The sequence below is a fragment of the Ovis canadensis genome, chromosome 11 (genome assembly GCF_042477335.2).
Source record: "Ovis canadensis isolate MfBH-ARS-UI-01 breed Bighorn chromosome 11, ARS-UI_OviCan_v2, whole genome shotgun sequence".
Lineage (NCBI taxonomy): Eukaryota > Metazoa > Chordata > Mammalia > Artiodactyla > Bovidae > Ovis > Ovis canadensis.
In genome coordinates, this window is record NC_091255.1 from 51,864,823 (window position 1) to 51,872,096 (window position 7,274).

A 7,274-nucleotide genomic window follows, 5' to 3' on the forward strand; every position below is an offset into this window, starting at 1 on the left:
TTTCCGGTATAGCCCTTTGAGGCCACAATTAAGTGAATTAAAGTTATGTGACAACTGATACACAGTAGGCGCTCAATAAATGTAAGCTGGCATGGAATCCAGGCTTTTCCTCAAGGGTCTGTTCTCTCAAAGCTGTTCTGACCCACTTTCTATTGATTGAAGCAGAAACTAGAGGCCCGGCTTGGACCTCTGAAAATGCATTTCTCTCTCTGCTATCTTTCCTCTTATCCTGAAAGCAAACACAGGGTATTAGGGAGCAAAAACCCAGAGAGCTGATGATCTGAGAGCAGGACTGCGTTCCGTTCTAGCCAACAAGCTTCTCACTGTGTTTGTCACCTCATTCATTTAGTAATTCATTTGATAAACATTTATTGTGCCAGACACAGTGCTGGGTGCCACACAGGAAGCTGTGACCAAGACAAACACTTGATGGGAGCTGGGCTGCTTAGGCTAGAGCCACGGGGGCACATAGAACTTGAAGTGCCCCAGGTCTTTTTTTTTTTTTTTTTCTGTGACAATCTGAGTCTAGAGTTGATGCGTTCCTTTGAGGAGATACTGATTTTGTTTCCTACCTGTTTGTGATAAACTCTAGAGACTGACCAAACCTCAGGCTTGGTTTCAAAATTCATCTAATCTAATACCCCCCCGCCCCTTTCAAGATGTGGCTGTGGAACTTCAAAGAAGGAAATGATACATGAAAGCTGTTGTCAGGGTCAGAACTGGGACTAGAACACCAAACCTCTAGCACCTGTTTAGGGCTCATTTCAGGAGATCGTCCCGGGCAAATGAAAATAAACTTCCTTCTCTCTTTTTAAAATAAATTATTTCTTTATTTGGCTGTCTTGGATCTTAGTTGCAGGCATGTGGGATTTTTAGTTGCAGATCTAGTTCCCTGACCAGGGATCCAACCAAGGTGCCCTGCATTGGGAGCATGGAGTCTTAGCCACTGGACCACTGGCAAAGTCCTCACTTCTCTCTTTTCAGCTGAAACGTTTAAGTCTCATGCCTACTGCCTCTCTTCTCCAGGAAGCCTTCCAGAGAGCCCTAATCAGTTCCTTAAAGACACTACAACGTTCCTGCCTATATCTCTATTGTTGAAATCTTTTTCTGCTACATGGTCATCGACTGTATGGAGAGTTCTCCAGGGCCTGGAGAAGATCTCATTTGATTTGCCTCTTTAAATCTTTCCCCATAAGCCTACTTCATGCTTATAAGGGTCCCAGGAAATACTTGTTCAGTGAGTAGGTAGTATTAATACAATAAAGACCAAACTAATCGAGCTTAGCAGAAACCCTGCCCAAGAAAGGAGGGACAAGCCCAAGCAAATCCCAACTTTAAGCTGGATGGGACCAGTTTAGGGAGGAGCTTATGCCGCTGAGTCAAGAGAAGTGGGGGAGGAGGACGGAGGGTTCTTCCAGGAAGGCAGCTGTGATGTAGTTTCCATGACAATGAAGAAGATTCTGTCAGATCCTGGACAGAACTCTCCAGTCCCAGGATCTCTAAAGGATGCCCAATGTTTCTGAGTTTTTCCATTTCTCTGGAGGGCCCCAGTCTCCCTGGACAGTAAGTGCCTCCTCTCCGTTCCTCATCCAGGGTTATGATTGAGGGGCCCTCCCTCGCTGGCTCTGGCTCAGAGTGCTGGCTGAATGGAAGAAGATACTGCTGCTGTTTCCAATGGCCTCTGATTCAACATCCAGGCTCAGAGCAGTGACACCTCCAGGGGAAACATTTGAGCCTCTTCCAGGGCTTGAGATAGTTGGGGAGAGGAAGGAAGAGAGGGGCTGGAAGTTTCTGTTGGAAGTCTTATCACAATAACCAACATTTAAAGACTTCCCTGGCAGTCCAGTGGTTAAAGACCCTGCTTTCAAAGTAGGGCACATATGTTCGATCTCTGGTTAGGAAAATAAGATCCCACGTGCCATGAGGTTCAGCCAAATAATAATAATAATAATATTTTTATTAACATTTCTACAATACACTGTGGAAAATTCTTAAAGAGATGGGAATACCAGACCACCTTACCTGCCTCCTGAGAAAGCTGTTTGCAAGTCAAGAAGCAACAGTTAGAATCGGACATGGAACAACAGACTTGTTCAAAATTAGGAAAGGAATACATCAAGGCTGTTTATTGTCACCCTGCTTATTTAACTTACATGCAGAGTACATCATGTGAAATGCTGGCCTGGATGAACCATAGGTGGGACTCAAGATTGCTGGGAGAAATATCAATAACCTTAGATATGCAGGTGATACCACCCTGATGGCAGAAAGTGAAGAGGAACTAAAGAGCTTCTTAAGGTGAAAGAGGAGGGTGAAAAAGCTGGCTTGAAACTCAGCATTCAAAAAATGAAGATCATAGCATCTGGTCCCATCACTTCATGGCAAATAGATAGGGAAACAATGGAAACAGTGACAGACTTTATTTTCTTGGGCTCCAGATTCACTGCAGATGGTGACTGCAGCCACAAAATTAAAAGATGCTTGCTCCTTGGAAGAAAATCTATGACAAACCTAGACAGTGTATTAAAAAGTAGAGACATCACTTTGCTGACAAAGGTCCATATAGTCAAAGCTATACGTATTTGGTTTATGCAGTAGTTATGTATGGATGTGAGAGTTGGATTATAAAGAAGACTGAACACTGAAGAATTGATGCTTTTAAACTATGGTGTTGGAGGATACTTTTTTGAGAATCCCTTGGACAGCGAGGAGACCAACCAGTCAATCCTAAAGAAAATCAATCCTGAATATTCATTGGAAGAACTGATGCTGAAGCTTAAGCTCCAATACTTTGGCTAATTGTGAAGAGCCGACTCATTAGAAAAGACCCTGATGCTGGGAAAGATTGAAGGCAGGAGGAAAAGGGGTTGACAGAGGCCGAGATGGTAGGATGACATCACTGACTCAATGGACATGAGTCTGAGCAAACCCTGGAAGACGGTGAAGAACAGGAAAGCCTGGCTTGTTGCAGTCTATGGGGTTGTAAAGATTCAGACATGACTGAGCGACTGAACAACAGCAATAACATGTACTGAGCACATCCATATGCCATGACCTGCTGCAAACACTTGACCTGTATTTACTCCTGAAACCTTCACAGCAGTCCTGTGAAGGGGCACCTTCATTTTACAAATAGGGAAACTGAGGCCTTAGAAGCACATCTACCCTCAAGGATCTGCTCAGCAGACTTGAGGACATTCCAAACAGACTCATGGGCCCAAAGACTACGTTTTGAGTGAACATACAACGGAACAGGTGGAGGACATGCCTGAGCCACAGAGTATACATGGACATACGCAAATGAAGGAAGCTCACAGTCCCCTCCTGGACACACAGCTTCATGGAGGATACACACAACATCCAGGAGACAGTGAAGGACAGGGAAGTCTGGTGTGCTACAGTTCATGGGGTTGCAAAGAGTGAGACACAACTGAGTGACTGAACAACACACAACATACCTCCTTACACCCCCCATTATACCTTTGGTGGGGGCTGTGCAGGTAAATGCTTCCTTCTCTAGAATAATGGGGCTGGACTCCGACTTGTTTCCCAGGAATATAAGATATAAAATGTAAATGAGGATTTTAGATATGCAGACATTTAATAAAGGCAACCTGGTACTTACCTGAGAGCTGAAAGTTTGGAGCACTGGGATGAGGAGTGAGAGACACTTAGATTAGACCAGGAGGCCCAGGAGCCATCAGAGAAGCAGGGTCCCCCAGATGGCCTTTCAGAGTATAGGATGCTGAGTGACCTACCCAGTCTAACTGATTGAGGGACAGAAATTTCTCCAGAGCCCTGGCTTCCTTGCTGTGTGAAAGAGCTGAGAGTTTCAGGGGCTTAAAGCAGGGAGCTGAGAGGGTAACCCAGCTTAACAGTAAGGCCAGATGGATGAGATAAACAGGGTCAAGTGGTAACGTGTTGTCCCTTTATGTATGTGTGTGTGTTAGTCGCTCAGTGATGTCCGGCTCTTTGCGACCCCATGAGCTGTAGCTGGCCGAACTCCTCTGTCTATGGAATTTTCTAGGCAAGAATACTGGAGAGGGTAGCCATTCCCTTCTCCAGGGCATCTTCCCAATCTAGAAATTGAGCCTGGGTCTCCTGCATTGAAGGCAGATTCTTTATCATCTGTGCCACCAGGGAAGCCCTTTAGTGTCTTCCAAACTGGAGATGTCACCAAAGGGAATGAATCAGAGAATAGGGTCTGGCTCTGGAGTTGGGGGAGCATGGGGTCTTTCCCATGGGCTGGTGGCTTTCCAGGTGGCCCTAGTGGTAAAGAATCTGCTTCCAGTGCAAGAGACATAAGATGTGGATTCGATCCCTGGACTGGGAAGTTCCCCTGGAAAAGGGAATGGCTATCCACTCCATTTCTTGCCTGGAGAATCCCATGGACAGAGGAGCCTGGCGAGCTATACAGTCCATGGGGTTGCAAAGAGTTCACTACAACTGAAGTGACTTAGCATGAGCACTATGGGCTGATGGGTCAGAAAAAAGAAAGTGCCACTTTTGGACTTCACTTTGGACTCTTGGACTGTCCTTGTCTCACAGTCTGACTTTCTCATAATACTTCCTCTATACTGCAGGGGTTCTGAGCCTAGTGTCCATGGATACACTACACCCTGAAACTGTCTGCAGCTATGTGTTTTGCTGATGAGAGGTCCAGAGGTTTTATCAGAGCCATCACAGATGAGTGTGTGATCCCCCACCTCCCCCAGGTTAAGAACCACTGCCCTAATGCCTTTCATCCTAGATATCTTCACAAAGTGAAAGTGAAGTCACTCAGTCATGTCCGACTCTTTGCAACCCCGTGGACTGTAGCCTACCAGGCTGCTCCATCCATGGGGAGAATTCTCCAGGCAAGAATACTTGAGGGGGTTGCCATTTCCTTCTCCAGGGGATCTTCCTGACTCAGAGATTGAACCCGGGTCTCCCGCATTTCAGGCAGACACTTTAACCTCTGAGCCACCAGGAAGCCCTTATCTTCACAAACATCTTGTCAATTTATGTGATCTTAAAAGTGGTTGAAAAGGCAGCACTTTTGGAAACTCTGCTTGGGAGGGAGTGAGGCAATTGCTTCCCTTGTTCCTTTCTATCTTCCACTTAGCTGGAGAACCCTCTTGAGATGACACACCCCTCCACCCCCCACCTGCCACTCCCCCGACCCCGCAGGAAAGGGAGAGGCTCTCCCTGCGGACAGCTGGCTGGGAGCACTGGGCTGGCTAGAGGAAAGGTAGAGGTAAAGTGGATCTCTTGAGCAACCCCAGAGGGCGCCCTGGTAGAGGAGAGCTGTCCCAGGAGAAAAGTCCTAAAGATGAAGCTGTGGGCAGAAACGGACCTCTCTTTCTCTTGGATGTTGCAGGGATGGAATGTACTTGGGAACCTTGGGAGAAAAAGGAGGAGGTGGTAACCACAGCCTGACTCTCGTGAGATCTTGTGCAGCAGCTAGAGTCCACAGTCAGGAATCTGAGGTGGGAGGTTCTTCTCCCTCATCTGCCCCCCGCCTCAGCCCACCCAGAGTGATTCTCAGGAGTAGAGGGACGGACACAGTGACCTCCATGGGGCCAAGCTAGTCCCTGAAAAGGGTTGATTTTTAGGACTGCCCCCGCCCCCGGGAAGTCACCTTTTGGAGAGCTATGTAAGAACTGGTCAGATACCCTATGAGGAACATTTCAGTATTTGTAAACAAGGCTAAATAAATCTGTCCTCCTTTCATCTGTTATATTGTCTGGGGAGAAAATTTGAGCCTAGTGGTGGGAAGAGTCTAGGAGGTCAAAGGGTGTCCCTGAGGAAAGTCATTTTTCTTTTCAGAAGGTGCTGTTGACTTCAGCTTTTCCTCTTTGCTGCTACAGCCACTCAGGACTCTCCTATGTAAAAGCCAAGTCTTCTTTGTCTTGCTCTGTCTCTTCCGCTAATAAAATTAGTCTATTTATTTATTGGCTGCCCTGTGTAGCATGCGAGACCTTAATTCCCAGGGATCAAACTCAGCCCCCCTGCAGTGGAAGCACAGAGTCTTAACCACTGGACCGCCAGGGAAGTCCCTCCCCTATTAGTTTAGGTTTCAACCCTTGGTATTTAGACAAGGCAGCCTTGCTCAGGAAGGAGCCACCTCTGAAAACTGCAGGATCTAACAGTATCTTTTTTTTTCTTCCCCTTTTGAAATTTTTCCCTTTCTGTCAAAGATAGACAAACGGACAAATGTCAGCAGTCTGAAGGATGAGAGAGGAGTAGGTGCCAGTTGGGCAGAATCCATGATGATTCTTTTCCCTTTTTAATTAAGTGAGGATTTGAATTATGAGGGGCCATAGCTCCCGCTGGGCGGGGCGCTGCCAAGGGGAGGCAATTTCTCTCTTTACAGATTAAATGCCATTTATTCCACTTAGTCTCTCCTCAGTTCTCTGAGAGTGTCTATATTTGCTCTTGTCATCTCGAATAATGGACCACTGAGTGGATGCCCCAGCTCACTAAGGCAGTGGCAGGGAACTCACAGCGGGCTGAAGCCTGGATGCTTGGCTTCCCCTGGACTCTTTTTGGAGGAAAGAGTGGTGGTGGTGGTGGTGGTGGTGGGGGAATTCGTGATTTTATTTCCGCGTGTTTTTTTCCCCCCAAATTAGAAACTCTTTTGTTACCCCACGCCCCTGAGTCCCCCTGAGGCATCATAAGGGCTTCTCTGCAACTCGGGGGACTGCTGCTATAGATTTGTTTCTCCTGTTGATTCTCAGCTGTCCTGGCTGGTGACTCCAGCCCAGATTTAGCTGGTAATTTGCAGCCATGGTTGGTTGATTTACCATCTGGGGCCATGGAACCCGGAACCCATAACCCAGGAAATGATGCTTCGTTCTGGCAAAGGTGCTGCCTTCTTTTCACTCCGTGGGGACCAAACACCTGGGTGGAGAGAGGATGGCAGAAAAGAAAGATGTTAGGGGAATGCATGCTGAGAGGACACAATACCTCTCCCAGGTATTCTGGATGGGACCCAGGTGTTCTGGATCCCAGTTTGAGTTTCCAAAATGTGGAGTTTTCACGTGTGCTTGTGTGCTTTGCATTTTATTGTTTTCCTAAGCCTTTTCAGATAGGTTATCCAATTCCTTTTCCCCAGTATTCTTCGAAGTAAGTCTTTTTAGTTCCATTTTATAGTTGAGTACTCTAAAGTTGAGACATCAATCTGGCTCTGTCACCTGAGGGTGGAGGTGGGGGGATGGGAGAATGGACCAGACTCCCACTTCCAGATTCTCTGTTAGCGCTCCATTCAGCTCTAGGAGCATCCTTATCTGAGA